The sequence below is a fragment of the Phaenicophaeus curvirostris genome, chromosome 15, assembly GCF_032191515.1.
Source record: "Phaenicophaeus curvirostris isolate KB17595 chromosome 15, BPBGC_Pcur_1.0, whole genome shotgun sequence".
In the NCBI taxonomy this organism is placed as follows: domain Eukaryota; kingdom Metazoa; phylum Chordata; class Aves; order Cuculiformes; family Cuculidae; genus Phaenicophaeus; species Phaenicophaeus curvirostris.
The window spans coordinates 3,808,685-3,819,543 of NC_091406.1; the positions used below are offsets into that span (position 1 = coordinate 3,808,685).

Here is a 10,859-nt window from a genome sequence, read left to right on the forward strand (position 1 = left end):
TGGTTATTGCTCTTTGGGGTGGAAATGAGGGAGATGACTCCTTGAGATCTCCTCCAGCTCTGGTCGTGATGAGATGTCCCATGGCCCCCACTGTCTGCCTGCATCTCACAGCAGCCTGCAGAGATGCCACAGGTAGAGACTTCACAGGTAAGATCTCCTCCTGGGTCTCTTGCCAGTCAACACAGTAACTCCTCAGTACCTTGTTGGTGAACACAGATAACACTAAACTGGCTGTCAGGAAAACCTTGGGGCAGGGAGGACACATCAGGGGAGGGCTCTGACCCCAAACCCACAGACCTTCCCCTGCCAGACCGATGAGGTTTTGTGGTGGCTGTTCATCCCTCAGGGACCTTCTCCCGTGGCTGCAGGAGAGGCAAGCCTGCACTTAGCCGTAGCTTCTGCACTCTGTTTAGTTCCCATCAAGATAAAGAGTGGCTGATGTTTTAAGGAGGTGTCGGGCAGACCTGAGCACAGAGGGAGGAAAATGTAATAGCTCTTCACACCACAAAGCAGCACAGTAAAATCACATTTTTTCTTATTACTTGATGCTCATCTATAGAAATCAGAGGAGAAACTACCATTCAAACTAGATTAAGTGCTGATATCATAATTTTTTATTTTATGTTGTCCAATAACCTGTCAAGAGTCATCAAGACTAGATGATATTCAGGCAAACTCAGGGAAACCTGTGTTGTGAATGCATTCACATCACAACTGGATGAGTTTCCGTAGTTTTCCAGAGCTGTAGAAAAGCCCTCAGGGATTCCTTGAGACTCCCAAATGAGTGTGGACAGGGAGAGAGTCTCAGCTGTGTGGCTTACATGCTAGTTGATAAACGCTTAGATAAATTCCTCAGTAGTATTTAATTCCCGCGGCATTTCTGCTCTTTGATGCTGAAGCTAATGTCCAACAGTAGCACCAAGTCACCATGATATATTCAAATGTGAAATTAGAGGTGTGACACTGCTTGTGTGCTGCAAACTAGTGAGTATTCTCACATCAGAGTGTTTGCTCAAGTGTCCTGATTATGAAGGGATGTTTCCATCCCTCCGGTGACCATTTCACACTATAGGAAAATCAAAATATGCTTTTAAAACAGTTACAGACACTGCCTATTTTTATTAGGGTGTTTATGGAAAGACGCTCAGCACCTCCTACATGGTTCTCTGCTCCCATTGAGCAGTCAGCACCGTGCAGCATCAGGCCCTGTCTTGGCATCCGTTGCCAAGGAAACTGCATATATAGAAATGGAGCATCTGTTTCTATTAGCAACAGCAGCTTCTGCGTTGTAAGTGTGTGTTAGTGCATTTAAGCTACTCATTACTGAATTGCATTCGTTTGTGGGCTTTTGCAAGTTTGGGGGCTGCACGGAGAGAAAAGGGTTGCCACGGGAGAGCAGTTTAAGGTTTGTGGGCCAGACAGAGAGAGAGGCAAGAGAGGGGGAAGAACAATTCCAGTGTTCACCCCGTGTAAGAGCAGGGAGTGCTCTCTGAAGCCACACACACACATCCTATAAGACATGGGAGTTTGAAAGCCAGAGATGTGCATGGCAATTGGCAAGTAGCAGAAGTAAGTGTCGCTGAGCACTGTCAGGGAAGCCCAGAGCCCTTCTGTATTCCCAGAACGCTTCTCACAGACAGCAAGGAGAGACAGCAAAGGAGTGAGGTAATATGGGAACGCTCTTGTGGGGCAGTTCTCTTTCAGAAACAACAGGATGCTGCCAGCATGTTCCTGTAGCTATTCCTGGTAGGTACACGGATATGAAAACAATTTCTGCCTGATGACTAAAACAGTGAATGAAGAGCTGTTGTCTCCACCTTTCACTGTTGAAAGTGCCAGGCTCGAAGTCTGCAGGCGAGTTGGAATGGGATTGAAGACAAGACACTCACTCACTCACTCCAGTGGGTTAGGAGATGAGGCGCAGCGTCTGCTCTGCATTCCTGAGTCTGCTGCCTTGCACCTGGAGCAGGGAAATACACACTAAAGGGAGGGTGGATGTGGGAGGGCGAAATGCTGCAAAGCAAGAGCAGTTTTAGTGAAGAGCTGCTCTGTGCTTATGTCTGCAGTGCAAACAGCTCAGCAAAAACGAATCTCACTGGAGAGCAGTAACAGAGCTGTTGTGGAAGTTTTACCAATATACCTGGAGGAATTTTGTTGCCTGTCTCAAGGAGGCTTTTACATTTCCTTTGCAAAATATCATTTTGTGCAATAGACAATCTAATTTCTTCTGACTCAAAAAGTTGTGCTGGAATGACTAAAACTAACCAGGCAGGGTTGGTTGGTAGCTTATAGCAAGTCTTAAAAGATGAGCCAAGCTTACAGCAATTCAGCTAAGTAGATTAACAAGTATGAATCGTCGAAGCTGCCAATCCCCTTGCAGAGAATTTGTATTAAGCGCATTTGGACACTCCTGGTGAGTCCTTCCCAGCTGATACTGCTCACTTACCACCAAATTCACTGAGAAATGAAACACATTTGCATATTGCCTTAGTTGCAAAATCTGGCATTCAAAAGGCAAATCAGTTCCTTTTGTATGTTATTGGGTCAGCTGGAATGAAATACGGGCAGAGAATGTGTGTAAGCCCTTCAGCTTTTGAATGTTCAATGAGAGAATCATTTAAGGGGCACAGCCAGGAGGTTTGCTGTGATCTTGTTGAAACAGCTGCAGAAACCATCTCCACTTGATGCTTGCTACAACTCCTCAGCTGATGAGAACCACGGTCACAGCCAAAGCTGTCAAAACTACATAAGGGCTACTATTTCTGTACAAAATCACCTGCTTTATTTAAACAACCCTTATTGGTACAATTAGTGGCTGATACCCCCCGAGCTGAGCTAGCACAGAGGTTGGGAGAATGTTTCTTATGGTTCCTGCATCTCCAGGTGACAGCAAACAGCCCTAAGGCTGGGGTGGAAGGAAAACACATAAATAACTTCTTAAATTCTTCTAGGCAAGTCTCCTGTGGAGGAGTCCGATAAAATGCCGATGCTTTTAAGGTGTTTGCACCAGTATTTATAAACAGCACACTGTTGAAATACGTAGAAACAGCACGTGATCTGTTTGGGAAGTAGAGGGCAACAGACTCAGTGGGTTTCCTGGTGCTGGTGAGTGTCTCTGGTTTGCTCAGCAGGCAGATTAGGGAACAGTTTCTGGTAGGATTGCTGAAAGATCTTTTGCATGGTGTTACAAAGCAGTTGAGAAAAATATGAAATGCTGCTGAGGCTGCTTGTTGCACTTCTCACATGCTCTTGACTTGCTGTTTCAAACTGAATATTTGCTGATTTTCTCTTCCAGTGCTGCCAGTCGCAGTGCTGCCACATATATAATTGTTATCAATAACCACTCCAAAGGTTGCTGTTGATGCTCTGCCCAGTACAGCAGATGGTAGCTAGGAAAATACAGTCCTGTGGGACGCTGCTCTAGAAAAATACATCACAGGGCTGTACAAGTACTCAGGATCAGCAGTGGAGGGGCTGCTCTCCGTGCTCGCTGTATTCAGAATTCAATGAGGTGGGAGGAAAATGGGTCCGGCTTTGGGTACAGCTGGAATCAGTCTTCCCGGATATTCATCTCTAATCATCCTCTCCTTCTACAGGGAGAAGGCCCCTAGTGCTGTTGAGACCCATCTGCCTTGAAATGAGCCTTTCATAAATGCTTTTGCTAGCACTTAATGAGATTAAAGTAACGTCTGAAGGTATAGTAATGGAAATATAACGCAGCATGATAGCATGATAACAACATCAGCAAGACTGACCTGAGTGGGATTAATGTCTCAAGATCTGAACCACAGGTGGGTAGTGAGGGTTCATAGGAGCTTACAGTGCAGAGAACTGCTCTCAAGAGCACGAAGAGGCCAGGGGCACAGGGAGAAGGATGATCATAGTGACGCTGTATTCTCCTTCTTTCTTCTCCTGTAGAAAGAAGGAGAATACAGGGCACCAGGAAGTAAGGATTCATTTTTAGAAGCATGGTCAGGCTAGGGGTCATGAGCACAGTCAAAAAGAAACTGAGAGCGAACCAGGTTTGTTTTTACAGAGGTGGCTGCTCTTAGTAAGACATCCTGATGTCATTGTCTTTTTTCTTCTGTGACGATGTGAGAGTTGCAGACTAGTTAATTCTGAATAAAGACCGTGTTGGTCTAGAATATAGAGCTGTAGAGGGGAGTTATATGGAGAAGGTAGGGAGAATAGTTATTCAGCATCCCTGTTGCAAAGTGAAGCCCATCCACAGCAAGTAAGGTGGAAGGCTTATCCTCTGTGGGATGAATTCAGAAGGACGGTGGAAGATGTAGCAGTGATGTTAAAACAAGCAATAAGGACACTTGACTTCAGATTTGAGAGTACTTTTGTTTATAGACGCAGTATCCACTTCCCAGGAAAATATTTTTGATGTTGACTTCAAACATCCTCTCTCCCAGAACAGCCCAGCCTCCTGGCTTGCCCAAGAGACAATAGAAGGAAAACAAGCACAATAGGTGCATGCGCTAAACGCTTTAATGATCACTTCCACACCATCCTCCCGTATTTCCCTGCATCCCCATGAGTCAATAAGCACCTCATGCAGCTTTTTAGATAGTGTGTAATTAGCTGTGAACTGGCACAAATATTATGTCTCATTCACTGAATAACTGATAGAAATGTGAACTTATTTTCTGTTGTTTCAATATAATATTCCTAGTACTTTCTTTGCCTGTGTAAGCTTGTACAATGAGATTATGCTTAAAATATTTTAGATAGAGCTATACAACTCTGTGCAAAATCCACCGTGACAAATTTTGCACACGCACAAATTCACTGTTGATGTATCTGCACCTGCAAACAGAAAAAGGCCCTTGTATTTGTTGCCCTTTGGCTCTGGAGGATGTGCATCTCTCAGCCGTCTCCGGTTCATCTTGAATAGCAAGTTAATGACAGGACGCAAATCACCAGTGATTATGCTTTGGTTTCCATTGTCACCCAACATAATGTCCTCCTCCAGTGGCACTTTGTAATGTTATTATGTGATGCACAAAGCATTCAATAAGAAGAGCTGCAAGTTCTATATTAGAAATTCAGCATTTACAGTAGTTATTTGGGAAAATTTTATCTGCTGGAGACAGGGCTTTTAAATTATGACTAATACTTTGCATTGTATTTGGGTGTCTTTCATCTCCAGTTTTCCTTCAGATATTTAGTCTAGGAAGACTTACATTATTCCCAAATCATAAGTCTTTTTCTTCCAATTCATGCAAGAAAAATTGTTATGATTTATATAAGCAGTAAATTATCAGGCTTCAGAAAATGTATTTCTTTTTTAATATTGTTTACCTCCAACCAATAAGAGGATCTGGAGTGAGTGATGTGGATCCCAAAGCCTTGCAAAAGGGAAAGCAATTTAAGCAGAGAGGACTTAAGTCCCATTCTTTTAAACATTAATAAATAAGAAATGTGCTGTTCTGGGATGATATTCTGCTTCTGTGTCCAATGATGTAAATCCACTGAGACCAGCTATTTCAATAAATTTGGTCTCGCTCTGAGCTCTCTGTTGGTTGCACCAGCTTATGAATTGTTATGATCATTTCTGCCCCTCTGCTGACTCTGACAGTTTATCAACAGCTTTGCTATTATCTGAGCCTGAGAAAGACTTATGTAAGAATTGCCTTTCACTTAGTATTTTCCATTATGCTTTAGGTTATACTAAATGCTCATTATCTTTGCATGGTTTGGATGCATGTAACTTCAAATATTTAGTGTGAGAATTCAGAAATAGGGATCGTTGAGAATTTTTCAATTAATAACTTTGCAGAAGAAAAATTTTCTCGAACTGGGAGTATGCCAGTAAAAAGAACACATCTGCTGGGAAAGGTAATTGTTCAGGGTGTGGGAGACCAGGATACATTTTTCACACTGCCTTTTCCTCTCCCCAGTGAGCACCTAAACATTGTTTTTCTTAATCTGGGGCTAGTTTCTCACTCAACTGAACCTGTTAGAACAATTTTGATTTGGGTCAGAATTTCCCGGTGCACTTCCATACTAATGGAACCAGTGATGCTTCCCACCTCCCAGTTCTGGACAGCCCACCTCAGTAAAGTCCTTTCTCCTACTCTGGGAGTATTGGTTTTCTTGCAAAGACCGTGGGGCAAGAGCTATAAGAGCATTTCTGTGATCTTGGTAAGTGCTGTGAGGTATCTGGAGCTCTTCTAAGCCACGTCCCAATGTCCCATAGCCTGCTGGCCCAGCCCTGCTGCTTGTGATGCAGCAGCTTTTTTTTTTCATTTTTGTTTGGGAAAAAGAAAAAGCACTTTTAGGAAGTTACCTGTTTCATCCCTTTTCCAAATCAGACTTTTCTGGGTGTTTTTTATTGCCATAAGACTTTGGCAGAATGGAACTATTTTTCATTGCTCTTTACAGCTTTAATCATAGTTTTCCCTGTTGTTTGTATAGTGAATTCCAAACTGTGGCTTGGTTGGCAGCTCAGTATCTCTTTAAATCACTAATGTTTTCTCTGGTATCATTAATATTTTATTTACGTTGTATTACATCTTGCATCAGTCTCCATGCCAACAGTTCATGCCAGGAGCAATGTCTGATAGAATGATTTACATCCTCAGACATCTGAGCGCTTTCTTTTTGGATACTGTCATTAAGTCAGATTCGTTTTGTCCTTTGCTTTGCAGCGTTAGAGAGCCAAGGCTGGATGTGTTCCTCCTCTGCCCCTTGACTGCAGCAGCATCCAGCAAGGACACCTCTGCACATGGCAACAGTTGAGGACCAATACTTGCTTAAGCCAGAATGAAATGTTGTCCTACATGAAATCTGTAGGGAAAGGCAGAGCATTTCACGAGAGCAGGTGATAATTCTGGGAAAATACAAGATTTTGAGTAGAAAGTCTCTTCTTCAGGACATTTACAAACTCTTGCTTTTGGAGTTGCATCAGCCTGGCTACTCTACTGTTACTGCTCTCATTCCCTTATAAGTGCAATCCATGTAATGATTTTATTGTTTTCCTTGTTTGTATTGTTTATCTCAGCTGTAGGTTCCTATCTGCTTTGGCTGCTATCTAGCGAATCCTTCTGACGCTGGGCTGGAGAAGATGCCACTGAGAGGGAAAACAGAGGTAAGCTTAGCCACCTCTTAACCACATACAGGATGGCCCCAGTTGTGATTTATGCTTCATATTTGCTGGGATCCAGTAAACTGATTTTTCCTGAATCCCTGCTAGTGTTGAAGCTTATGAAGGTGATTGTGGCTCCTGGATCTCTGCACATTGCTACCCCTGTGATCAATACCTCATCCTGCATCTTACAGACTTAGGATTTTAAGAATATGGTGGGAGAAAGCCTGAATTTGTCAGGCTCCAGGGATTGAAAGGATTTTGAGTGCCATGTCTTTCCTATGTGGCATTAGACTATCCTCATTGATATATTATGCCTTCTAGGAGATTTATCCAAGGTCTGCTGCTGAACATCCATTTGTCCTTGGAAGACGTCTTCCCTCCCTTTTACCATGAAGTGATAGGAGACAGTTCTCAGCACATAAAGTTCTGCAGAATGCAAAAAACAAAACGATTTCTGCAAGGATGGTTCTAAGCCTGTGCTCATAGCTCTTCTCTGGTTTCAGTGAAAGGTGTGTCACTTGCTGCCGTACTACCTATGACTGGGACAAGGTGAGGTGATGGGTGCCCAGTCCTAGTCTGAGCTGCACTGGCACTTACTGACTTGCTGTTTCTCCACCCACATCTCCTACCAGTCTTACTCATCCACGTGTTTTTTTGAACGTGTGTGTAACAGGTCAGCATGTTTGAGAGTCATATTTGTTATTTCAGCCTTCAACAGATTTCCAATAAAGAGCGTGGGACGTTAATCAACCCCACAGGTCCTGGAAGAGAGAACCAGTCTGCTGGGATTGCATGACTTCTGACCTGCCTTCTGTGGGATGCTCACAGCAGCACCAGAGAAATGCAAAAACCGGTAGAAAGCAAGTGAAAAGGTGAGTAGAAATAAATAAAAAAAAATAAAAGAGAAGTAAGCTATTCAGGTTTAAATAAGAGAAGAAGAAACCGGAGGGTACAACTAAAAAGGGGTAGACTGTCAGGGGAAAGAGCTGAAAAAATCATGTGTGTTTCTCTGTGTTTAAAAAAAGCTGGATATGGGGGATCCCCAAAGGATTCTTATTTGAAATGCAAAGTCTGGGTAAAATAATATATCAATGAGGATAGTCTAATACAACACAAGAAAAACGCGGCTCTCAAAATCCTTTCAATCCCTGGGGCCTGAAAAATTCAGACTTTCTCCCACCATATTCTTAAAATCCTAAGTCTGTAAGACGCAGAATGTGGTATTGATCACAGGGGTAGCAATGGGCAGAGATCCAGGAGCCACAATCACCTTCATAAGCTTCAACTCTAGCGGGGATTAAGGAAAAATCAGTTTACTGGAGGGACTGTGAAGTCAGTAACTATCATCCCAAGAGCAATTTGTCAGTGTACAACATCTCTATGCAAGAGTAGGGGAAGGAAAAGAAAGTCCTAGCCAAAATCTTGGCTTATACATATGGCTGCTTTGACTTTCCATGCCAATTAATGCCAGGTAAGAACACATCCCTGGAAACCACACAGTGAGCACTATAGGCAAAATTACCTGCTTGAGATCACAGATGCCTTTGCAGACTTATGGTATCAGCCCTACTTATTTGCTTCTAGTCCTTTTATTACAAATCCACAGTGGGAGGGAAACTGGTGCACCTTTTGATGCTTGCAGTGTAGTTGAGGGAATACCCACCTGTTTCAGCAAGCCAAATTTATCTTCTGTCTTGTTATTGTTTTGGGTTTTTTTTCTTTGTGAAATATAATGGGTGTTGCTTATTTTCCCAATTAGCAATTCCCTTACAGATCAAATTGCAAGCTGCCCTCTAACTTTCCAGCGTGGCAGGGCTATGAAAACCCTTCAGAAGCATCAGGCAGCCTCTGCTGTGAAATCTGACAATTTAAGAGGTTCCATCCTGATCCTGACAGTAATAATTTCTGATGCCCGTTTAAAATGTGCTTCTTTTTCTACTCTAACAGATATTAGAGAAATAAATGAAACCTGCAGTCATTTGTGCTGATGGGAGGGCATTAGATGATACACTAGCTTTGTGAGTGCTAACACTCACCCTTTACGTGTCTTGTGCTGGTTTAATGGGTAGTTTGCAGCTGTGGGATCATTGCTATATTTTGTAGTTTTGTTCTATTATTAGCTATTAAAGGAATATGAGGCCACAGATAGTGTTGTATTAAACTACCAGTTCCTGTATTTATTGGCACCACCTGGGGATTAAAACAGATGCTGTCACTCCACAGAGTTATCTTCAAAGCAGGGGAGATATAATGAATGCTTGATCAAAGCACCCTCGCTTTGTCCCATTGTGCAGTAATTACAGATGGAAACAATTTTTAAACAAGCAGCATTGGCTCAGGGGAAAAACAGAGGCTTTGTCCCACATGGCAGGAGCCAGCGCAGGAAAGCAAAGCCAGTCCCTGATGTCTTCAGTGGTTCAGAGACGGGAAATGCTCCACAGTCAAGCCTGCCTCTCCCAAGGAGAAAGCCACTCCAGCAGGGTACAGCAGTACCTCCAAAGTATATAAATGCCTCGTGGATACCCTCTGGCCACATAAATACCCTGTGATTAGTAGAACAGCTGCTTATTCACAGTGACCAGAAATATGTTTATAATAACAACTCCTTCAGGACATTTCATGATAATTTCAGCTCATTCTGCCATGGCTGCTGGGCACGTCCCTGCCTCTCTGGAGGTTGACTGGAGCCTTTTCACCCAAGGGGATCTCTGCACCTGAGGGAAAATGTATTTACCTTGAAGATAGCACAGTATGTGCCCTTTGGAAGAAAAGTGGAAGGTGCCATTGGAGCTAGGATGATGTATGACATCCGTGGCAGAGGCACCAGTTTATGTTCTGTGGTGCTGTGCTCTTCTCCCAAGTGACAGGGAACAGGATGAGAGGAGATGGCCTCAAGCTCCATCAGGAAAGTTGGGCTGAACATTACAAAAAATTTTTCACAGAAAGGGTCATTGTGCACTGGAACAGGCTGCCCAGGGAGGGGGTTGAGTCACCTTTCCTGGAGGGGTTTAAGGGGCAGGTGGACAAGGCACTGAGGGACATGGTTTAGTGTTTGATGGGAATGGTTGGACTTGATAATTCGGTGGGTCTCTTCCAACCTGGCGATTCTATGATTCTATGAATGAACAATGCAGCAAATGCATGCTAAGTCACAGAGGTACCTTGAAGCTTGACTGAGATATGTAAGAACCCTTCCTAAATTTGTAGTGCTTCTCCCTTTTTGCATTGCAGGACCTATGTCGATGGCATCCTGACTGCTTCTCCAGCTGCAGCTAGTGGTACGCTGAAAGGCAGCACTTCCAGAAAAGGCCTGAGTGTGTCATTTCAACATTAATTGCATTGATGTTCAGCATCGTTCTGTTACCTGGCTGCAGCCCAGCACATGTTGACACGTGCTGGCGGTGTGTAAGCGGCACCTCTTCATAGGTGGGTTAATGGTGAGTCATCTCTGGAGCCAGGTGGCCTTTATGGTGTTGCTGTTCAAAGTTTGATGATAAGAGTGTGCTGTGGTTAATGATAAATGTTATCTTCCTCCTTCAAAAAATGTTGAAACTGCTAAGCTACATCAGAAACTGGAAAGCAGTGAGAGAAAGGTAAGATGCGCTAAGGAGTTAGATCCCTGCAGCCCTTGTGTTCTCTCAGAGGCCTCGTAATAATTATGAATAAAGGGCTGCTCTTCCAAATAACTTTCTAAAATAAACCATCCAGATGGCTGTAAACGTAGACCTAGTCATCGAGTTGAGTAAGGCTTATTTTGAGTACA

The 10,859-nt window shown here is 43.4% G+C and overlaps 1 long non-coding RNA gene across 1 annotated transcript; it reads left to right on the forward strand.

Moving 5' to 3' along the window:
• The first annotated feature begins 7,596 nt into the window (after window positions 1–7,596).
• LOC138726924 (uncharacterized) lies at window positions 7,597–9,847 on the forward strand. The gene is made up of 3 exons (XR_011338499.1): window positions 7,597–7,645; window positions 7,855–7,968; window positions 8,489–9,847. It is a non-coding gene; the product is annotated as an uncharacterized lncRNA (long non-coding RNA).
• The last annotated feature ends 1,012 nt before the right edge of the window (window positions 9,848–10,859 follow it).